The sequence below is a fragment of the Papaver somniferum genome, chromosome 11 (genome assembly GCF_003573695.1).
Source record: "Papaver somniferum cultivar HN1 chromosome 11, ASM357369v1, whole genome shotgun sequence".
NCBI lineage: Eukaryota > Viridiplantae > Streptophyta > Magnoliopsida > Ranunculales > Papaveraceae > Papaver > Papaver somniferum.
In genome coordinates this window covers 138,617,499-138,624,717 of record NC_039368.1, presented here as the reverse complement: position 1 = coordinate 138,624,717, position 7,219 = coordinate 138,617,499, and the positions used below count along the sequence as shown (strand labels likewise).

The 7,219-nt window shown below is 39.0% G+C and overlaps 1 non-coding gene across 1 annotated transcript; it reads left to right on the top strand.

The window, feature by feature from the left end:
* The first annotated feature begins 6,754 nt into the window (after positions 1–6,754).
* Positions 6,755–6,858, top strand: LOC113325482. Its single transcript, XR_003348041.1, has one exon. It is a non-coding gene; the product is annotated as a small nucleolar RNA R71 (small nucleolar RNA).
* Positions 6,859–7,219: the final 361 nt, after the last annotated feature.

The window sequence follows — 7,219 nt, the reverse complement described above, 5'->3', positions numbered from 1 at the left end:
AGATTTCGACCTCGGTTCTTAGCCTGAGAAACTATCTCTTGGTGATTAGTAGTCATAACATCCAATCTTTCTTTACACATGTGTAGATACACTTTACACTCTTATCACATGTCTTTATTTGTTATCAGTGCTAGGATTGTGCCTTCGATAGCTAGATTGACATCTACATTTTGCTGTGAGCTTCTACTGTCTTGCACATGTCACATTTGATGGAATCTGAGCTTATATTTTGTCCTAGAACTTTGTAGGTACGTTCTAAGCAAACCTTCACGAGACTTCACTCGTCCACTAGGGACACTTAGTGGTTTAAAAGGCTTAGTGCATACGCTAAATGCATTCGAGAGACCAGCGACAGTGGTATAGGTAGGATTTCCTTAGTTTTGTTTTACTTGAGGACAAGTAAAATTCAGGTTTGGGGGTATTTGATGAGTGCTAAAAAGTGCATATTTATATATATTTTTCTTGGCATTTAACTCATCTTTTGTGCATTAATTCTATATTTTATCCCATATTCTGTGTTTTCGTTGTTTTCAAGAATAAATATTTTTCTTAATTAATTTTGCATTTTTAGGTACTAAATAAAGCCTGGTTATCTCACGAAGCGAAAAGAGAAAAGGAACGGCAAAGAATCACGCAAGAAAGGCAGCGAAGAATGATGTTTGCAAGAGCCGGATCAATTAGAAGTGGCCTTGAAGAGGAAGAATTGTTCTTAAAGAAGATATAGGCTTGGCATACCCAAGGCCCAAAACCCTCACCCAAATCCATTTCCTATATCCATACTCGTTTCCCTTTCTAGCCGTCAGATTGGATCATCTCAGCATCCTACGGTCGCAGCATCGCCGTACATCAAAGTCTGAAGCTCCTGTCTATCACTACAACACCTAACTCCATCTGGAACTGTCAGCTTCGTTGTATCACTTAATCCAACGGTCGCTCAGAGCTTGTTTACATTGTGCCGTTCGATTCAATTAGTAAGTGATTATCCAACGGATCTCCTCGTTGTGCATCAACTTCAGATGATTCCGCTCAACACCTTAGCCATCGAACCCATCGACCTAAACCAAACACACCCTTCTTCCCAAACATCGAGTTATTATCCTCCACTCCGTCTGCAGAGAAAACTCCGCCATCTCCATCACCACCATCTCTTCCATCACCACCTCGAGCTTCACCACTACCACCTTCCCCCGACAAACTCAGTATTCCATCACCACCCTTGTCTCTTCCTTTCTCGTCTGTAGCATCGAGTCCTGATGCTACAAACTCGACAGTGAGAGAAGCTAGGGTTCACAGAAGTCTAGGGCTAGGCCAACAGCGCAACAAGAGCTAGAGGAGGAGCATAAGAACATCAACAGGGCATGGGTCGAGCAGAATTCACACATGGGTGAGAGAATTTGATTTTCCCCAAATCAATTTAGGGTTTTCAAAATTAGGGTTTTTAGAAATTAGGAATTTTATGTAAGCTATAAATAGAAACTGATGTAGGATGTTAAAACTGTTCTTGGGTCATCCGAGATGCCCCCTAATTGGGTTAATTTCATTGCATATCTTCTTCTTATCCACTGTTAATGTGTGTTGTGTGAATGTTCAATTGTTTGTTGTCTTGTGAATCTTCTACTGTTAGTCCTGTAATTCCCCTGTTTACTTATATGTTCTTGTTTTGAGTCTTAATGCTTGACAACATGAAAGCTCCTAACTCCAGCATGTTCTAAATCCACACTAGGGTGAGAAGACCCTTAAGCCATGATGGTTAGCCATTAGGTTAGTTTTTTTTGAACTCAAAATAGCTTAGGCTAGTTAGATTCCTAAAAGCTCAACTGACTTGTGATTAGTGGTGCTGTAAGAAGACCACTAATGCTAGGGGTCAGTGGTAGTTCTAAGGGATTAACCAGCCATATTAGTTAGAGACCTAGAAACCTAAATGACCTGTGATTGTTTATGCTTTAATCAGATAGGCAATGCTAGGGGTTAATCTAAGGATTTTAGGTTAGATAACTTGCCACATGAATTTCCCTGGCCAAGAGACTAGCTTGAACTAGACCCTCTTGTCCATTAGGGACAAGGATTTAACCTAGGTGAACTAGCTAGGTGAAAGGGAAATCTTAACCCTAGAATCACACTTCCATTCCCACTGTTTTCAGTTTCTTCACTGTTTTCTTTCACTTGTTTTACCTTCATTGCTCACTGTTTTAACCCTTAGCTCATTATCAACATCTTCATGTCACTTATTGCCTCTGTCTCTGTTACTTTTAAGTTATTATTGTTGCTCTTGCTCACCACTGTCAATATCTTCACTTTTACTCACTGTCAACATTTCTGTCTTGCATCACTATTCACTGCCTTCATCCATCACTGCTCACTACCACTCTAGTTCATTGTCACTGTCATCATAGTTTACTGCCCTTAGCTCACTGTAGGATAACTTTAGCTAGGAAAACTTCATAACACCCCAAGTCCCTGTGGATTCGACCCCTACTTGTGCACTCACTGCAACAACACCGTGCACTTGCGGTATCACTATTGGCGTCCATTTATTCATCTTATTTACACATCTATATTCGCCTACCACAACACCTTTCCCGCCAAAATGTTTTTTTCAAAATGTTGAAGATGACCTCCCCTTATCCAGAGTGGGGGTGCAAATAGCAGCTGCCTTGGGTGCTGAGGATAAATTTGGGTGCTATGGACAGGTTTGGGCTACACATAGACTGGGTACTCCTTAAACAAATCTTGGGTCCGTTTAGCAACTGTCCTCCGGGGTGCCCCACGCAACTTTTCGAGCCGATTTTTCCAAAAATGTTTATTGGCCAAAAATACCTACACACACATAAAACACCATAATAAGTACAAAAAATGAGCACTATCAATATATAGAATCGAGACAAATCAGACACAAAAATGTGTCTATCAAATACCCCCAAACTTATTATTTGCTAGTCCTCGAGCAAATCAAATTTAGAAAATAAAATCCTAACTCACTGTCGCAGGCATCGTCGATTGCATTTAGCGTATGCAATAAGCCTTTAAACCCCTAGGTGGCCCTAGTGGCCGAGTTATAATTTCGGGAGGGCTTACCAGAGATATACCCACAAAACCTTTACTCCATACCTTAGCTATCTACGTATAACCTTGGAAGGCACTAAATAATCTCCTTGGTTGGCATACTTATTGACTACAAGAGGAAGTACCCTGATGCGAAATTCCAATTGTTGTACACGAGTTTGCACTCAAGCATACTAAAATTCATATATAAGTGACAGAGCTCTACTCAGATAGTCGCACTATGGACATCAATATCCGGAGTCAAAACTAATCACATGGATAGATCAAGAAGATGGATATAGAGAAAAACATAGATGGTTTTGATGTTTACTAAGTGAACAGCGTTTCCCATATCTGTCTGAAGGCCTCCGCCAAAATGAACCCATCCTAATGGATTGAGATACTAGTCTGACTAATATAACCATACTGGCATATACAAGGGAACCAGTGGTCGATAACCTAACTCTAAGTCAACACAACTGGCATATACAAGGGTACCAGTGGTCGACTTTATTGAATTTATTCCTTTTGGTCAAATGGTCTGGTCTCATTTCTTCCCCTTTCTTTTTTTTCATCTTTTTTTTTTCTTTTTCAACTTTTTCATTTTTTTTTTTGGTATCTCAATCACTCTAATTCACCCTAGCATTGGTAACAACTTGAATCGTGAGCCCACCTAATCACTTAGAGAAACATAGTTTAAAAACAAAATAAAATAAAGATATAAGTGAAAAGGACTCAACGAGATATGGTGAAACTATCATGTTATTTCTAACACCTGAGCTCTGTGCTTTTATGAATAGACTCTTTAGATGTTGTCATCTAGTCAGATTGGTTCCTCAACTCCTACAACCAAAATGCTTCCATCCACTTAGATTGGTTAGTGCCATCCTTAATAGGCATAATTTCTAGGCTCTGGAGTTTATTAATGCAACTAAAAAGTTTATCCCATACCCCCAAACTTAAATCTAACATTGTCCTCAATGTTCTAAAGATGAAATTAAAAGCATGAACAAGGAAAAACTGTTACCATTAAAGCAAAAGAGTTAAGGAAAGATATTACCGTGTTGCATGAGATTGGGTTACCTCCCAAGAAGTGCTAAGTTTAAAGTCTTCAGCCAGACATCAAGTATCATAAAATGGCTAGTTACCTTCAAAATCATATATCAGTATTCGAAATAACTGTGGGTCATCAAAACCAAATAAAATTGCCACTAATATGAAACAACTGCACAGGATCAGAAAAAATAACATAAGGAGCACAACCTCATTGAAATTTTCTTGCAAGACAACTGGATTTATTTGGGGTGCCCATTTGGGCTTCATATGAGTGTCTTGAAAAACAGATTCATCCGAAAAACGGGACTTTAGTAGCTGGATTTCCTCCTGGACAGTATCAAGAGGATCGGGTTGAGGAGTCTTAATAGACTCAAGTGATACCTCATATGTAGTAGGCTCGAGTCCCAAGTTAGGGACTTCTACTGGGGATAATTGACGATCACTACCCCCAAACTTAGAATTTTTGGTGTCTCTAAATAGACTAGTCACAATATTCCTAATTTCTAGACCATCAGGTTCCTGAAAAAGGTCAATTGCTTTCTCTGAATTATAATGAGGTGGTTCATCCTCTAAATTCTTTTGAGGTATACTAGTTGTAGGACTTATATGTTTCATATCCTGTATGGTCAACCCTAGAGTTTCCTTACTGTCTTGAAGCACGATTTCTGGCCTACTGTCCTGATCGGATGTTATAATCACAGGAAAAGTCTTAGATGGGCCTAAGAATGCATATTTAGGGTCCAACTTAGGAGTCTCTTCTAAACAAGGTATTAAGGTAGACTCAAAATCTAGTAATGGTTCGATCCTAACTTTCCATTTATCAGTATCTAACATAGGAATAGAATCCAACATAGCATATACTTGTTCAATGTTGCTATCTTCGTCGAAATCCATGCTAAAGTGGGCTAGACAACTCTCTAATGGATCTTCCGATATGAGGTTTGGTAGTGACTCCTGAATTAAGGTTCCTATCATGTTCACCTCTTCAATGCACGTGTCATCTAGCTCAGAATGTAGCTTATTGACATTAGAAATATTCAACTCAATAGTCATATTACCAAAAGATAGATTCATAATACCATTTCGACAATTTATGGTCGCATTAGACGTAGCTAAAAATGGGCTACCTAAAATCACAGGTATCTGGTTCTCTGGGTCAGGGACAGGTTGGGTATCTAAGACCACGAAATCCACAAGATAAATAAACTTGTCGACCTAAATAATAACATCTTCTATCACACCACGAGGAATCTTGACAGACCTATCATCTAACTGCAATGTCATCTTGGTAGGTTTCAATTCACCGAGCCCTAGCTTTAAGTACACATGGTATGGGAGTAAGTTCACACTGGCTCCTAAGTCAAGTAAAGCTTTGTGTACCATGTGTTTTCCTATCGTACAAGAAATGGTAGGCGCACCTGGGTCTTTATATTTAGGAGTTTTGGGGTTCTGAATGATCGAACTTACATGACTATCTAAAAAGGCTTTTTTAGGGACACTAAGCTTTCGAATTTGCGTACACATATCCTTAAGAAACTTGGCATAAGATGGAAGTTGCCTAATTTCTTGTAGTAACGGAAGGTTTATGGTAACTTTCCTAAAAACCTCCATTATGTCATTAAAGTTGGATTCACTCTTTGTTGGTACTAATAGCTGTGGAAATGGGGCTCTAGGCATAAAATAGGGCCTCTCAGAAGCCGAATTGACATCATCAGAAACTTTATCAGTCTCGTCAGCTATGGTTGGTCCTGAGGGGTGAACTACAGTACGTTCACTGTCGGGCATGGTTACCTGATTGTCTACTACTCTTCCCCTCCTAAGGTTTCCAACAACATTCAATTGATTCGATGGTTTTGCACCTACTTCATGAACTCCTCTAGGATTGGGATTAGTGTGACTAGGGAACCTTATGTTATCTCTCTCACTTAAGGTCTTAGCTATTTGGCCGACTTGAAGTTCCAACTTAGCAAGAGTCTGAGCATTAGTTTGAAAGTTCTGCTTGGTTTCCTATTGAAAACTAACTTGGATCTTTACTAACATGTCCTGGCTCTGTGCTAACATATCCTGGCTCTTTCTTAATATACTAAGAGATTCCTCTAAGCTCGTTATTCTATTCTCTGAAGAGTTCTGAAAATGACCTGAATAGTTCTTATTAGAACCAAAACCTGGGGGAGCATTAGAATTACTAAATTGACCTTGACTCTGGCCTTTAGACCATGAAAGGTTCGGATGGTTTCTCCAACCAGGATTATAGGTTTTTGAATATGGGTCAAACTTCTGACGGTTATGGAATCTAGTGTTATTATAGAGAGCATTGACTTGCTCTTCATTATTGTGGCCTTCCCAAAAGGGCTATAATCTACTACTAGTGTGACCCACTTCTAAAGCTTCTAACCTTTTCGCTATAGCAGAAATTTTGGCATCTGATTCAAAGTTTCCTTCTACCCTATTAATGTTTCCTCTGCCTAGAAGAATTGTTTTCTGGGGTCCCCTATTACTTTCCCATTGTTGGGTCTTTTCGGCGATTTCATGCAAATATTCCATCGCATCATCAACTGTTTGGCTTTCAAACCCACTTGTACATATAGATTCTATTGTGGTTGTAGTGGGATAATCTAAACCCTCATAAAAGATCTGAACTAACCTAACCTTTTCTAAACCATGATGAGGACATTGGTCTAATATATCATTGAACCTTTCCAAATACCTATACAAGGATTCTCCCTCCTGTTGAGAAAATTTGCAGATTTGCATCCTAATAGACGATGTTTTGTGCATAGGGAAAAACTTGTTCAAAAAGGCAGATGTAAGTTGTTAATATGTTTCAATTGATCCGGAAGCCAAACTATATAGCCACGATTTGTCTTTATCTTTCAAGGAAAAGGGGAATAACCTGAAAGCATCATCATCAAGTTTTCTAATTTTTAGGGTACTACAAATTTCCTCAAAGTCCCTAACATGGAAATATGGGTTTTCATTTTCTTTCCCTAAAAATATTGGGAGCAACTGTAAGGTTCCAGGCTTAAGTTCATAATTTTCTTCAGTTTCAGATAACCTGATACATGAGGGACGAGTAGTACTAGTAGCATTTAACAAAGCTTTCAAAGTTTCCATTTCTGGC